The sequence below is a fragment of the Rousettus aegyptiacus genome, unplaced genomic scaffold (genome assembly GCF_014176215.1).
Source record: "Rousettus aegyptiacus isolate mRouAeg1 unplaced genomic scaffold, mRouAeg1.p scaffold_m13_p_1, whole genome shotgun sequence".
Classification (NCBI taxonomy): Eukaryota; Metazoa; Chordata; class Mammalia; order Chiroptera; family Pteropodidae; genus Rousettus; species Rousettus aegyptiacus.
Window position 1 is genome coordinate 170304254 of NW_023416284.1, and position 15870 is coordinate 170320123.

The window sequence follows — 15870 nt, forward strand, 5'->3', positions numbered from 1 at the left end:
GCCCCCAAACCATGTCCTAGGAGCAATGGTTTTCGAGTGGGAGAATGAGGTGTAGATTGGGGTGTTTACATTTGTGCACAAGGCCCCTCATCATGTAAGATAGGGCCTAGGACAAGAGGCAAAGAGGAAATAGGCTGTCAAACAGGGGCCTTGGCTCTCTCACTGAGGCCAGCTGCCTATTTTCTTGACTTATAAAACTTCCATGTTATATTGTTATGTTATATTGTCTTCTGTTGTCTATGGCCATGCTACCCTGAACAAGGCTGATCCTGTCTGATCTCAGAAGCTAAGCAGGGTCAGGCCTGGTTAGTACTTGGATGGGAGACCACCTAGGAAGACCAGGTGCTGTAGGTGTAAAAAAAAAAAAAAAATTGTTTTGTTCTGTTAGGTAGAATTTTATTTGTATCTTGCTCTGGACCCCACAAATGTTAGATGCAGCCTGTAGCACTGGACATGTTACAAAGAGTCATAGATTACAGAATATCAGAGCTGGGGATAGTCAAGATCAATGCAGCCCAATTCCCTCATTTTACAGAGTAGGAAAATTAGATTATTTAGGGATTGGCAAAACTTATAGCTTTATAGATTCTCTGATGAAAGAGGACAAAAGGCACTGTTCATTTAGAAGATATGATGTTTAAGTATGGCTCCAAACATGTTCATAATTATGTTTGAAATTTAAGATGTTGGGATTTTATTGTGTTTTAGGCACTTAAAAAAGCGGTTAACTTTTCCTGATAAGTGGTGATTGGGGAGGCACTGGTGCATCAGAGTTCAAGCCCTTCTCCTTCAGGCAGCCATGCCTCTTCTAGAAGTTTCTTGCCTAAGCCCTTCGATGGGAAGCAGACCCAAGTGGGTTCTTAAACCTAGATGACCATACTCTGCTCTACCTGATGCCCTCATCTTGGCTACTCCTGAATGCACCAGGAGTAGATGCCCAACTCAAGGGAGCCCACTTGACTAGCCAAACACCTATTAAATGGCTGACAGGATTGTTTTGCCTAACAGGGGTTATTAGTGACAAATTAGATTCTCTCTTAGGAAATGTGAATGTAAAATATGGATAGAATTGGGGGGTAGGTATTGGGGGCAGAAGGTAAGTGCCACAAGGGGAGAAAGCCACATGGGGACATCATGAAGGAACAGAACCTGGAAAGGCAGAAGCGATGAGGTCAAGGAAAGAAGCCATAGGCACAGAGCAAGGAGAGAAGCTGAGTCTTGGTGGAGTGAGTGGTGAAGACTGCGTGAGGGCAAACAGGTCTACAGCCGAGGCGGGAGTGGGTGGGGGTGGGGTGGGAACAAAACTTGGTCATTAGCAGTGCTCAGAATCTCAATGACATACCAGTTCATCGTGGTATTTCCAACTTCATGAGGCCAGCCTAAATGAAACTGATTTTCTTTCTAAGATTTCTCACCATTTAGCTTTTCCTGGAGCAAAGAAACATAACGCTGATGATGGATAATGTTTATTGAGCTCTCACTTTTTGCCGGAATTGTTTTAAGAGTTTTTCAAAGAATTTCTCTTTAATCCTCAAAACAATTTTTTGAAGTAGGTACTTACGTTAACCCCATTTTAAAAATAAGAAAACCAAGGTAAGAAAGGCTAAATTTGCCCAAGGTCACATAGTGAGTAAAGAATAGAACTTGGAATTTGAATGTTGGCAGTAGTATGATTTAGAGCCCAACCTCTAATCGACCATGCAACACCACCTCAGCATGGTGGAGATTTGTTTTCTGTGTCCCCATATTTCTTATTATTTTACTGTTCACCACCCACACACCATATTCTGGATTGAGTATGTTCTTTGTAACCTTGAGTTCCTAGCTAACCCAATTTCTTGAGGACAACAGACCTGCCAGTCTCAATAGGCAATCGCTTTGAACTCCCTTTTCCTAGGCACAGAGTCAGTGGTACTTTGCTGACCCTGCCATCCATACAAGCAGACCAAGTCCTAAGAATACAATGTTTCTCTTTGACCTCTTCCTAAGAAGAGTCACCGTCTGTCACAGCACATCCTGTCCTAATCTCCACTGAATTGTGTCTGTCTCCTCCTCCAGACAGCTCTGCTGAGAGTACAAACTGTTTGTTTGTTTGTTTGTTTATTTATTTATTTATCGTCTTGGGTACTTCACACATTGTCTGGGACAAAGTAGATGCTCCAAAACCATTCAGTAAATGAACATAGCCTCTTTTATTTATAGTCTGTGTTTCAGATGTCTATTCACACTCTGCCCTAACCTACCTTGGGAACAAGCCAATTGGTCGATAAAGAAATATGCACCTAATCCAAGGTGGCTTTCCACTCAGGATGGCGATATGTAGACATTAAAAAAAAATACTTTGGTGTTAGATACAGAAGGCCAGATCAGCAACTTTGTATGAAGATACATGTAATTGAGTTAAGACTAGGTATTTGAAAGTAATACCTTTGTTTGTGTAGCATTTTATAGAATGGAAAGCATTTCCGTTTAAGTGGTCTCATTTCATACTCACAGTAGACCTTTGAAGGGGTATTCTGGTCTCGAAGACTGCTTCGTAGTTGGCAGCCACGTGGGCCGGTCTCTGCTGCCACAGTTTCATGTATCTCTCCACTGCGAGACTCACTAGAAAACCCAGGATTGGGATGACATGGAGGTGGGGATGGGGGCGTTCTCCCCTAGTTCCATCTGTGATCAAGCCTCTGAAAATGAGGGGGCAGGTCATTTTCCCTTGGTGTCACCCTCCTTCCTGTCACCATCCTGCCAGTCCTCTCCAGCTCATCACACTCCCAACTACAACGGAGGTTGAGAGAATTTCTCTGAAGGCTCAGATTTCAGAGGAAATCACATCTGGTCCAAGGACTTGGCCTTCAAAAGGAGGGCGAACCACAAAACGCCGTCTCTCTCTTAATCTCCCTCATCTTTGTTGCTTCTCCTTTCCATGCTTCCTCCCCAGTCGGTATCTTTTCTCCAGCCCACGGACCTTTCCTTGAGAACCTCCATTCCTCCCCACATGGAGATGCTTCCACCACCCTTTCTACCTTCCTAAACCTTAGTTATTCGTGAGGGTCTAGTCTGCTGTCATTAATTATTCAGAGGAGAGACTGTGGGCCATAATCCTGTAACTGGTGATGAACACAGGAACTTCAAAGCCACTTTAGTCTCCTCACCAGAGAGAGACGGGCCAAGAAAATTTCCTCACACGTTTACCTGAGATACTGGCATACATTCTCACAGCCCAAATTACTTTCTCTGAGATAATACAATCAAATCTCTTATGCAGAAGGACTAGGTCACCCTGCCTCTTAAGAGCAGTAAACCGGCATTATTCTAAGGGCCTTTGACAGTTTCCTGGGCCTGGAGAACAAGTTACCAGCACCTCAACTAGGTGCAAACCTATTTCTTTCTGCCATCTAAGAAGGATGACTCACCTCTAATTAGTTTTTTTTAAATTTCAAAGCCTTTCTTCTTTCATATAAAACCTAGTCCACCTAACACAGGATAGTGAGGTCAGCTGATTCTACCATGGTGCTGAGAAAATGGAACTTTAGGGAAGTTAAGTGAATTACCAAACTGTGGCAGATTCAGGCTCTATACTGTCTCCTCATAAATATTAATTGTGTACTTCGCAAGAGATTTACTGGCAGCTATGAGGAAACTTCTGATGGTAAATTACTGATCTATCTGCATTTTCTTTCCAGTTCTCCAGTATTTTTTTTAACAGTGTTAAAAATATTCAAAAGCTCCTGATTTAGAATGATCAGGAGGTAAAGTTTTGTCTCTTAAATGGCAAAGTGGAAATTTCTGAAGACGAAAAGGTAAAGGTCAAATATTCTTTATGTAATAACTTCTTTATAGATCCTCCTGAGCTAATGCTCATTGCATTTTTATTCTGCTTTAATTATCTCCTTCACCAGTGCTGTGCCTTGCATGCAGTAGGAAGTCAATAAAGTCTCTGTTAGAATTCTATGTATAACTTTATTGAGAATGTTTGAGTACAATCATCTCAGAAGTTGGGCCCTTGCCAAGAATATTCAGGTCAGATCGATTCGTCACCAACCAATTCTGCATTGCTGTTGTGATTATTTTTTAAAAAATCTAATTATGCGAAAGTTAATGTGTTTACCAAAATGAAAGGATCTGAAAAACATATTTTCCTTTATTTCTGAGGTATTTCAATTCCAGCAGAAAAAAAATTCTGGCTTATTATTTTCTCAGCAGTGCCTTGTCTAAGATGTATACTTCTCTTCCTTCCTCACTCAGCTATTCTGGTCAAACCTGAAGACTGTTGAGTTTCAAAAAAAAAAACAACCCTCTTTTTCACTTTGTGTGCCTCCAAAAATCTCACTTCACTATTGCACAGTCTTCCACCTCCATGTTTTGGGCTCTCTCTGAGTCTCTCTCTTACATTTAACGCACACCTGCAGAAAGTGGAATTTCCTTTGGTGAATGCTTATTATGTTTTAACAACCATTTTATGTGCTGAGCATTGGTCTTCTGCCAGCAGCCTCAGCATGCCTGGGACATATTTCCAGATTTTCAAGAAATGAATTCTTGTTTCCAAACTAAGGGTAATGGGCTTCTTTATTCAGAGTGGTGGGTTACCACAGGCTGGGTATGACCTTTGGTCTTTCCAGTAACTGGGAAAGAATGTGACTACTATTCAAAGGCTTTACTTTCATGCTCAAGTAATTGTACAGGAAGATGTGCCACGTGGGGCCTGAATAAACACTTTTGTAACAGGAATTTAAATGAGATGCTTCTTGCTGTTATCCTTTTATCTGAAGCCTCAGAGCTAAGAACGGTGGGTGGCAAGTACCCTAAATTCTGAAGAGGGTGCTCGATTTTACTTAGAAGATGACGAGTGGATAGCTGTGTAATGGCCTTCTCTTTCCACTGGGGAGAGAACAGACTTGCTCCCCAGTAGTTGGCAGGGATGTTTGCCAGGAAGGATTGCCATTTCAATTCTCCCCCTTGTGCCATATACATAAACATGCAGAAAGTTGAAGTCTTGAGCCATCAAAGGACTACCCCTGAAAGGGAGCAAAGCATGGAGAGAAAGTTTCTGGAGAACTTGACATGCGCCTCCCCTACTTTGGAGTTTGAGAAATTGTATCTGGTTCTCACCTGGAAGCTCCAAAGGCAAGAAGCTGGCTGACATTGCCTCTGAAGACAACGTAAAGACAGGGCCACCTCCACTTTCAGATTCAGCAGAGAAGCGTGCTGAGTATTTTGCTGAGAGCCAGAACAAACATGAAGAAGGGTCAGGGTTTCCACCTTGTGAAGGGTCCCACGCCAGAAGCCTACATTATACCAGGAAGGACCCAGGAGAGACAGCAGCTCTGGGAGCAGGTCTGAGGGTGCTTCTAAGTGTCCAGGCAGAGACTGCAGAAGCCAGGAAAGGAACTAATTTGGGGGCACGGTCCTTGGGGGAAGGGGCCAAAGAGTCTTCAGAAGTGTCCCATGGATGAAAGAACCAGTACTAGAAGAGAGGACTCTCTGGTGACAGGTTACTTCTGTGAGAGCCAAGGAAGCCTTTTTGCCCTTTATTCTTCCCTCTTCTGCCACCCCTCCTCCCTGGCACCAGGGGCAGCACAGAGAGAGGGAAGAGGGAACGAGAAGAGTGAGGGAGCGGTGACCATGCAGAGCCTGCTCCTGCCCTTCGGTGGGGTTTCGAGCCAAAGTTAAGCTCAGGTCAGAGTTGCCAGAAAAATGTTAAATCAGTTCAGAGATTGAAACTTGATAGTAGACAAGACTAGACTTTTTTATATATATACCTAAAGATAATACTGTTTGTTATCTGAAAAGCACTGGAGAAGCTATGAAATTTGTACAAGGAATTGACTAGTAAGAAAGAAGAAAAGGTACACATGAGAAAGAATAAAGATTTTGTTTTTCTTTTTATAGTCTACGGGCACTCAGTTTGTGCAATTAAGAAAAATGTTGTATGTTCTATAGATACATTTTTTGGCAAAAACTTTATTTCAATTTGTTTCACTTCTGTTGAGAAGCCCACATGGCCAGAAACCCTTCGGCTTTGGCAGATGAAACTTAAATAAACAAAAGAGATTCTAGAAGACTTTGATGAAAAGGAATTGTTGCCTAATTTAAATAATAAAGATTTAAATACCCATTTACAAGCTTTTCTAGCATTTTCTCTAGATACTCATGAGTTCCTTTTGGTTCAATAGTATTTCAAAATAAAATGCTCTCTGAGACTGGAAATATAGTTTGGAGCAATTCAGATGATGGGTCATGGACTTGGTCCTTGTTAGAGTCTTACTTTACAAAACAATGTATATTGTTTGGAATTAAGAAGTTCATTATCTTCCCTTGACTAGGAAAGCAAGAAAGCTATTTATTTCAAGTGTTACCTTAGATCATGTGTAGTGATTTCTTAATCTAGCTAAATTTTGGCTTGGCCATTTTAGAGAAAATTTTACTGTGGTGAGTTAAATGAATTCTTGGGGATGAATAGTCCATTTCTTACAAATATAAAATAATTTTGATATCACTGTTTAGGAATTCATTCTGAGATGGTCTAAAGCTCTAGCCTATAGTGGCATAATGTATACTGGGCTTACCTGCCATAAATTAAACCCTCAAGCAACCTTAGGGCTTCTGTGAAACCAATAGATGTGTCATGAAGTGCACACATTGAGAATATTAGATTTACCCCATGCAATTGCCAAGAATTAGATAACTTTTTTTCTCTAGAAGAGATTAGATTGGCGATCTCCAAATACAGGAAGAGACATGTAAGTGAAGGGTAGATGGTTTCTTTCTTTTTATATCTCATATGTATAAAGCCAGATGATTAAGTATAAAACATAGCATCTAAGATTTAGATTAGACAAAATAAAAAATTTAAATCAGGATTGCTAAGAAAAAATGTGGAGTTTCCTGGATTTGTTATACAGCAAAGGCAGTACCCTGGTTTTGATGTTGGGATACATGTCACTGATGGCAAATGATTGGTCTCTAGAGGTTCATCCAATACCCTTAACTACATTTCCCATGTTCTCATTTTCCACCAAACATTTCAGTTTGGGGTATATAGAGAGCTATGAAGTGCTGGCCTCCTCTTACATTTCCTTGAACTATGGTTTTCCAAGAGCATCAAACAAACCTTTCATTTTAATTTAAAGTGGAACCTAGGTTTAAATGTTTTCAAATGGAACTGCTTTTCCTAAGGAATATCATGATAATTTTGATATTCAAAAATAAAATCAAAAGGCTTATTTAGAACCAGCTACTTAAAATCATCAAACATTTTACTCAGTTTCCATTTGGGAACAAGGGGCCTATTTGCAAAAGGATTAGAAATAGGCATACCCTTTCAGAAAGTCTCCTGAGCCGACTCTTAGAAATTGTAAATGCACATATCAATAATAGGGTATTTCTATTAAGTTGTGTGGTTAGTAGGTAAAAATATAATACCCTGTAACTGCAACAGTCATGATGAAATCTAATCTGTACTCCCAGTTGACTGAATGAAATAATACATGACAAGTTTATTATCTTGAAAAATACAAAGCATAAAAAGGCAAGTTTCTGTTATTGTTGTGCCAGCAAATTCCTTAGGAAAAATCTGACAGCAGATCCAATGAATCTGTGAAAGTTAGTTATAGTTTCAATAGTAGCATATATATTTATATAATCTATTGGCATAAATCAAAATAAACATAGTCATTTAAAAGCATTATTCATTTTGAAATTTCTTCATTATGATTTCCCTAGCATTATCTAACTATTTAATACATTATTTCAAAAGAGAATCTACCTATTAAAAAGAGAATCTTAGATAATTCCCCTTAGAAGACCAATTATAGAATTACTTTTTTCCAAAATATATTCTGTAATCCAAGGCAAAGCTTTTCTTTCTTTGCATCATACTGCATCTCCAGGGTTGTTTTTTGTTTTTTGTTTTTTTGTTGTTTTTTTTGTTTTTGTTTTTGTTTTTTACTATATGCATTGGCCAAGTTGTTGGGAGCTGAGAAGCACATGTGGTCCTTTGCACAATCAGTCCCAGCCCATCTCTCCTCTTATACTGAGGGCTTAAATCAGACACCATCTCAGATGAGAGGGTGTCCACTAGGCTCTGCCCCTCCTCACAGCGGAGCAGGGGCGGGAAGAACCACTTGTATCACTGGGTTTGGCTAAATGAGGTGGTGGGAGAAGAGGCCAGAGAAGGAGCCGATCTGACGCTTTCTTTCACTATAGCATTCTGCAAAGAATCTTTATTGACTTCCAATGCCTCACTGAAAAACGAGCAGAAGGACAAATGCTGAGGAGATGGTGCTTCCTGGAGCTTTAGTTGTATCCTAAATCCGGGGCTCTCCTTAGGTTAATCAAGGACTCTTCTCTGGTTGTTATCAGATCGGCCTCATTATAACATAGCCATGGTGTGATAAGGCAAAGATTCCATGTGTTTGAAGTAGTAAAGGTCAATACCTTGGGAATTATGGAACCCCTTACATGTGGCCTCTGAAAACAGATACAAATTCTCTGAGCTCTGTCTGACCCTTGTGTAAGAAATTAATAGAATAGTCATAGCACCGTGATGTGCAAGTAAATGTTTAACAGTAGGCTCTCTGAAAAAAATATGTATGTACATTTATATGTATATTAGTGTATTATAAATTTAACTGACACAAGGATGCGTAGCACACAGTTGACAAATAATAATAAAATGTGCAATATTCTTTATTATAAACCTCATATAGTCAATTGACTCTCAAAGAATGCTGTAGTTGATTTTTGCTGAAGTCTTTATTTGTATGTAGCTAAGCTTTGGTGACAATTGATGACTGACTGTAGTTCTGATATAAATGTTGGTTGATGTTGATATTTTTATTTACATTAATGAGTAAAGCTTAAGTGAAAGTGAAACAACGAAGATGTATATCAGAACTTTTTTAGTGTGTCAATGATGCGAGTGACTTTGCTCTAAATAGTGGGAGAATAGTCCTCGATTTTTTGTGCTACTCATACTGTAATAGCTATAGACTCTTACAAGTTTAATCTGCATTATTAACATTTTCTCCATTACTTCTCATGTCTAGACAATCAACAGAGGAATAAATCAAGCTCTGATTGGTAGTCACCACTATCAATTTAAAACTACCAACTTAGTGTTACTGATTGCAGAGTTGGGAAAGAAGAGATGCACAGTAGCATATTATCATATATTTTTTCTATCATACAGATAGAATAGGCATAAACAACCTTGAGAGCATAGATGATAGAAAAAATAAAGTACAATAACTAGGATGCAATGGGTCTTGAGTATTTGTTATTCTTATTTTTAATATGATTCATTTAATATGTAAGTTTACGTAATGTAATTTTAAATAATGGGTTTAACAACTGGCTCACAAAATTCCTGGAAAGTTATCAGCTCTTGGAAGCCAGCACAAGTGGACTCCAGAACACCACTCACCACAGCTCAGAAGTATTAAAACATTATAATGATGGAAAATGAGAGCTGGAATGAGCCTTATCCATTCTCTCTGGTAAGTGTGGCCTCTGGTGGGTTGTGATCTGTATAGGAGACTCTATCAGTGAAGCATGTTCTAATCTGGTTCCCAGATTCCTGGTGAAATAAATCACTGAGAAAGCATGTGAGGGGAAGCTTGGCAGAGGACTGAAAGCTCCTGATGACAACCAGATCGACTTCTGTGTCTGTTCGCCATACTCCGTGTTGTGTACGTGTGTATAGGGGAAGGTGAGACTGAGATAAAGGGAGATGTTGGGAAGTTGCATTTTACCTCCCAAGACTCTAAACCCTAAGGCAATCTACAGCTTGGGAAATGTCTGAGCTCCCCTAGGAGGAAGACTTTTCTTTGTGCATTCAGAGGTAATCAGCTGAGAGTAAGCGTGAGAATGGTAAGGCTTTAGGAGAGAAATGAAGTTTCCAAATTGTGATTTTGTGGAATGGGAGGAGGAAAAGTTAAAATCATCAGCTCCAGCTGGGACTAGAATCATAAAAGCTAACTGTTCTAGTTAACATTTACTGATTCATTGCATATTTATAATATGCTAAGCACTTTGCATGCATAATTTTATTTAAACTTCACTATAGCCATATAAAATAGATACTATTTTTCTTGCCATTTTTGAGATAGGGAATCTGGTTGAGAAATTTGCACAAAATAATACAGATAGGAAAGGACAGAGCTAGAATTCATAGAAACCATAAACCTTTGAATTATGAGCATACACTTGTATGGTTTTCTCCATCAGCTGCCCATATACTTGGAAAAAAAGAACAGTTTGACTGGTTTTACTAGTTAAAGAGAACAGAAAAGCAAAGGGGGCATGGGAAGAGAATTGTTCTCAGCTTTCTAGAATACTTATTTAAGGCCACGATGAAAAATGGGATCAACCAAACCATTTCTGAACCATTCCTACCACTATTAAAACCCTGGGTCAAATACCCCCATTGCCACCACCAAGAATAATAAAGTATTATGAATAACCAAAAGTTTGACAGACACCAAGGATGAAGACTGTAATCATAGTTCCCTCACTTTAAGCTCCTAAAACTGCTTTACTATTTTGTCTTCGTAGAGCATTATTGTTACCCAAAAACTAGTCTAAGAAAAACAGGCAAATGACCACCAGCCGTCAGACTGTAGATAGGGGTCAGTTAAGAAGCAGTGGTGGTATTAGTCCCTGGGTATGGGGTGATGTCTCAGAGGGCTGGGCTGCAACTGTTTGAGACTCCACCATTAGTGGGAGTAGAAAGGAGACAGTGAATGCACTGTCTGTTGGCCAATGGCCCAGGGTGGGTCCTGCCAGGCTCTGTCACATTGTTGTCCTGGTTGGTAGGCAGATTCAGTATTTTTTGAACTTATACTCACAGCCTGACCACCTTCATGGTGGCAAAACTCCTGGCAATGATATTCTTTCTTTTACATAAGTCACCTCTTAGCTTTTTTAATGCTTAAAAAAATAAAGTTTATTACAGCTATTACTGTGGTGTTTTTAATGGCTAGACCCAAATGCAAGTCTGATGATAAGGATGAAGGAAAAAGGGACACACTTGCTAAGATCACACATGGCAGTTTTAAAACACGGCCTCAAAATTCTGAGGTGGGGATCTATGTCATTTCCATGTGACTTGGTTGAATTTGTAACTACATTTATAGCCCAGGTGGCGATCTCTGAGTCCAGGTCAAAAAAGGCTGTGCAGCTTCTACTTGGTCTTCTTGGAATTCTCTAGCACTCTCCCACTCAGAACCCAGTCTCCATGCTATGAGGAGCTGAAAGCATATGGAGAATGACTTGTAGGTGCTCTGTTCAATGGCCCTAGATGAGCTAGTCTTCAAGACATCTCAACCCAGGCACCAGACATGTGCGTTAAGAAGCCGTCTTAGAAGTGGCTCACGTTTTGTCAGGTGTACCTCTTTCAGCCATGCAAATCTTTCAAGCTGAGTCCCCAGACATTGTGAAACAGAGAAAAGCTGTCCCAACTGTGCCCTTTCATAATTCTTGGCCCACAGAATCTGTGAGCATAAGCAAATGGTCATTGTTTTATGTTACTAAATTAACAAAGTTTTGTTTCACTGAAAAGATAACTGGAAAACACACCGAAAAATCAAATCCTCACAGGTAAACATCAGAGCATGTCTAGCATGTTGCAAAAATCACTATCACATCATTGCTATGAGTATCCGGAGGCAAGAGTTGCCTTGGTTCTTGGCTCCTAGAAAAGTGGAGGTTCTATCAGTCAGAGTCCCAGCTTATGAGAAAACTGTCACCACTGGCCCAACTTTTCCAGTTAAAGTTGATAGAAGATACATCAGCACAAGCAAGGGATAAGGATGGTTCCTACCATTATTATGATTCTTATAATAATGATACATCTTTTTTCACTGCAGTGTGCTGATTTGGGGCTATTTCTATATCTTATTCCATTTGCACTCAGGTCGTTGCATGTTTGGGGTACATAGTCTTTTGGGGCTATTTCTCTGTCTTCTTATTCTATCTACACTTGAGTCTTTGCATGTTTGGGGAGCATAATGGCATCGATATTTAGAACAGTATCTACGTGCTCAATGGTGACACGAAGCATGAGGATGCTCATACCCTGGCCCAAAGCAAATATGGAGTCAAATAGCTCACATTCTTGGTTGCTCTTCAGAGGCCATCAGAAATACAATTTGTGAAAACCAAAGTAACTCTCCAGTTCCGGGAATGATTAGACCTAGGAAAGCTGAGGTTGAAAATTGTTCTGGTGGGTAGGATATTTCTATTTCTAGAACTTTTAAGATGTTATAGCCAGAGTGAGCTGTGTATTTAAAAAAATGTGCAAGGGAAGTTCAGTTTCTGCAATTGTATCAATATCAAAGTTGTCATTTTTACAGTTTCCAGTTGACATTTTATTGAATGGCTTCTGGTTGACATTTCACTTTATTTAAGACTCAAAAAACTAAGAAAGTGGGTGCTAATTTGGGCATTGTTATATGTAAGTTGTTTGTGTTAGTCTTTGGGTTAAGTAAGCCTTTTCGTTTAATCTGATAATGAGTTATTTCCTTGAATATTTGGTGGCTTATTTCCTAAGAATCATTCAGCAGTATTATTGGATAAAATAATTGTTTATATGTAATGTTGCTACAATCTAATGCTGACATATCATTAATATTACAAGTAAATAAATAGTAAACAGTCCAATCTCAGGTCATATTTTTTGAAAGAAGACTTCTGTGAGTAAACAACACATAAAGTAAATATTTACATTATCTACAATCAAAACATTTTCAGGAATTATAATTGCTTTACCATCTAGAGTTCTTCCTACAATTACAGAAATCAGAAAATTTTCCATGCATTAAGTTAATTTAGGGAAAAGAAACCATTGCACCTTCTGGATGAAAACTCATGAACTGCAACTTTTTTTCTAAAAACAAAGATGGACCAGTGATGTAGACATAACTCTTGGTTCGCTGTTTAGAGCCTATTCAGGCTGGGTGACTGAGAAAATATTCCTCCTTCCATTGTGAGAAGTGGCCATGTATTGCACTTAGCTCTAAGTGGTTCAATTTGCATCTGTTCTCCTGACATAATTATTATTGGAACCTCATTCTACTCTCAAAAGTGTTTTGGTTCGATGATAAATTATATGGTCATTCCACTTACAAGTCTAGGGGAAAAGCCCTACTTGGTACAGATTCCCTCTGTTCATATGAATCACTGACCACGACAGAGAATTCTGTGTCCAATTTCCTCCATTATGTATAAAACAGAATCCATTAAATCTATATTCCCCTTGGTTTTCACTTAAAACCAAATTACCTGCAATTAAATCCCAGTTTGTTTCATTTGTATGGAATAAATACCTGTGACATTTACTGAATGTCTTTTGAGATTGGTTTAGATTTTGCAAACATGTTATTTGCAATCATTAAAGGCTTAATTTAAACATAGTACTCTAGGATAGACTAAATAATGTTTTCCACAAGAATTTCATCATTTCAACAAGACTGAAAGGCCAAATCCAATGTACAGGGAAGAATACATACTTGGGGTCTGGAGTTCTATGTTTAATTAAGTCCATACTCTGTCCCCTGTATGTACAGGGGCAATATATTACAGTTTGTCCAAGATTGTCCCAATTTATACCTGCTCTCCAGTGTAGTTATTAAGAGCACCCCTTTCCGTTCTCTTTCCATTCTGGTTTAGAAGATAAATGATATGTTCATGCTACTTATAAGCCATGTAGGATCAGGCAACTAACTAACCCCTTTGTGTCTCCATTCTTCGTTTGCCTAAAAACACCCACCCCAGAGAGTTACTTAGGGGAGTAAATGAGAGTGCAAACGTGAAAGAGCTTTAACAACCTAATAACCAAGCAAGTGTAAGGTATTAGATAAACTTCCTATTTTTCATATTCTGTCCTACCAAGAGCAAGGGTTTATGGACTTGCCCTGGCTGAGCTTGATTCTTGCTCTTCGGTGCAGTAAGCTGGCTGGTGCGGCCCAGCCAGCTTACTGAGAGAAGCAATGCCCCTTTTGTTTCTCTCTGGCGAGATGCTCAGGTACATCCTGTGTATACCACACTCCTGATTCCTAAACTTTCTGCATATTCTATCTGCCTTCTAAAATATCGCCTTTTTGCTCTCAATGTTCATTAAAGTTTGCTCTCACATCACATCTTTTGAAAGAAGACTTCCATGAGTACATTTAAGTGTTTGGGGGTACCAGCTAAGATTCTGACCAATTAAATTTAGGTGCAAAAAACAATAGGTAGAACACAAAGTCTAATGATCAATTTATCAATTTGGGAAAACACATGAGGCCACAATGAAGAGTAGGATGGGTGGGGAATTCTATTTTCTACTCCAGATCTAGATCTTAAAACTCACATACTTAGGTGTGCCAAGGAAGGGAGAGAGGAAGAGGGAGAGAAGAGAGAAGGGAGGGTGACTTGGCCTTCAGAACAGACTCTGAGCTCACAGCTTAGAATACGACCTCAAGTCTTCACACACTTGAAATTATGCAAGGATGACAGATTCTTTCATCCGACATCAATTACTCCCTTCTTTAAACACCAATTATACTTAGAGGCAACGCCGAATAGTCTAATGAATTGTTCTCTGGTGTTTCATGTGGGTTAGTTTTTAAACTGGTGTTATCAATGTCTGACATCACTGATTGGTTCTTCACTTCTGCATCTCTGAGAGAATCTAGGATAAACTGAACTCCTACTAGAGAATCTGTTAGTAGTTATTGGCTGAATGATTGAGTTGCAGTTTTTAAAAAAGAAATGTTTGGGGTAAAATGACCTTTTCTAATTTGACAAGATCACATGGTGAGACTGTTCCCTAATGCTGAAAATATCTCTCCTACATTACTGCTATAAAGCCCCCCGCAACTCCTCACAAAGAGGGAGAGATGACATTAGCCAACATTTCACCAACCCTTTTGCTCCCGAAAATATCAGAAGAGAAGAAGCAGGGAGATTCATTCCAACTGCCTGGGGCAGAGACCAGCTGGCTGGTCAACAAACTCATCTCCTCTACCCCCTGTACCTGCAGCTAAACCTTGGTTCCATCCTGCCTTGCCGGTGTGTTCATGTATCTGGGTGTTAGGCAACAGAATATTGGCAGATGTCATGTGGGCCCATTCTTGGCCTGGCACAGAGAAATCTCTCACACGTGATCTTTCAGATTCTTTCCATTTTGCCTGGTTGATATCGAAAAGCTCCATAGGAAAATGCAGAGAGCCCTGAATTGTAGGGCTGTCATTGTGAGTCAGGTTCCCTAATGAGTGCTTGGAGAAGTACCCAAGACGAGGCACTAGCATTAGACTGAGAGAAAAATACACTTTTATCATCTCGATGATATTCGAGGTTTACTTGTTATTACTTATTATTACTGGTGTTGTTGATGTTAGTGCATTCGTGGTTTTTGATCTTAGAATAATCAAGGGATATTTTTTCCCTCACAGACTATGTTATTAATGACAGTGACAGTAAGAATCATTTGATTGTAAGATTTATCTGGATTTCAGAGAGATTAAAAATGTGCATCTAGAAGATAAAAAAATAGGATAATTCAGTGTTCCAATGTGGAATTTTCATACTTTTGCCTTGAAGAATAGAAAGTAGAAAAACTACTATCTGATAATCAGAATGTAAGCTCCTAGAGGACTTAAAATTTATCTGCTTCATTCACTCTTATATCTCTAATATCTAGAATGTCACCTGGCACATTGTAGAAACAGTAAAATTTTTCTAATGAGGGACCGATGTCCACATTTAAGAACCAAAATGCAACTTATTAATTTGTGGTGAGAAATCTAATTTGAATATGCTGCCTGCAGCATTGAGGTCTGAGTGAGGCGTAAATTCTCGATCTGCAGTTAAACTTCACGGGAAAGTGAATAA

General features: G+C 39.3%; 1 pseudogene; it reads left to right on the top strand.

The window, feature by feature from the left end:
- Positions 1-235: 235 nt before the first annotated feature.
- On the top strand, positions 236-354 carry LOC118605583 (annotated as a pseudogene).
- The last annotated feature ends 15516 nt before the right edge of the window (positions 355-15870 follow it).